Source organism: Meleagris gallopavo, chromosome 22 (genome assembly GCF_000146605.3).
Source record: "Meleagris gallopavo isolate NT-WF06-2002-E0010 breed Aviagen turkey brand Nicholas breeding stock chromosome 22, Turkey_5.1, whole genome shotgun sequence".
Classification (NCBI taxonomy): Eukaryota; Metazoa; Chordata; class Aves; order Galliformes; family Phasianidae; genus Meleagris; species Meleagris gallopavo.
The window spans coordinates 12,417,532-12,418,606 of NC_015032.2; positions in this window are offsets into that span (position 1 = coordinate 12,417,532).

Sequence of the window (1,075 nt, forward strand, 5' to 3'; positions counted from 1 at the left end):
GCGCGGAGCGGCGTTCGCGTGGCACGCGGCGCTGCTCCTTCTGTGCTCTCCAGAGAGAGCGGTCACCTCCTGCGGTTGCAGGTGAAGGGCTGCTAACGCCCGCCGCTTCCTATGGAGAGCAGGGAACGTGGGCTGTCGTAGTTCGTTCTCCATCATTTTCATTTATTTTTTGGACGCTGTTCGCTAGGAATACACGTCAGCGCGGAGCAGGTGACAAGTGTTTCAGGGCAGGAGGTGTGTGCTGAGCTCCTGGTGCGGGGGCGCAGCCCGGCGGAGCTCAGCGCTGCCGCCCCGCATTGCCGCCCCAGGGCAGAGCTCCGGCGCTTTATGGCCCTCCACTGAAAACCTCAACTGTGTGCAGTTTGTAACAAGTTCACATTGTTTTGGCCCTTTTTTTTTTTCTTTTTCTTTTTTTACTCCTTCAGCTCCTTTAGAAATCTAAATTTAGGAATTCGGAATTTGCACAGTGAAAGCGGCCCCTCTTGGCGTGAGGGACTGAAGTAATTCCCCACCCCTTGATGGAAGCTGGTTTGTACTGACGCTGCAAATCACTTTTCCCGCTGTCGGACACTTATTGTCATTATAATATAAACGCAGACGCATTCTGACCTCAGCCAGGTGGGTTATAGGTAGTGTGTTTGAATGCTTATTTGCTGTTTATTTCTTTATTGTCGAGCAAAGTATCTAAAAGTCATAAATATTTGCACATGAGAGCTGTAAATGTTTTCGGCTGTCACGTAGGTACGCTGAGAAGCTCTATTTGAATTAGAGGGAAGGAAGGCACTCTGCAGCCCTGAAACAGCAGTTTGATACACGTCTCTAAAAATCAAACTATCAGCAAATGCAGTATTTCACTTATGTGCTGTTTCTTGGTTCTCTGTTTGATAATTAGCCCAGCAATTAGATCAGCTGGGTCTGCTATCACATCCATAACTGCTTACTCATTGTCCTATGTAATTAACCCCTGCTGCTTAGTCACAGTTCTCTCAGGAGCCTTCTTATTACAGACTAGATGTTTTCTGGGAGAGAAGTAACTTGTTAATGAAAGCAATCAAATTCATATATATATATATAT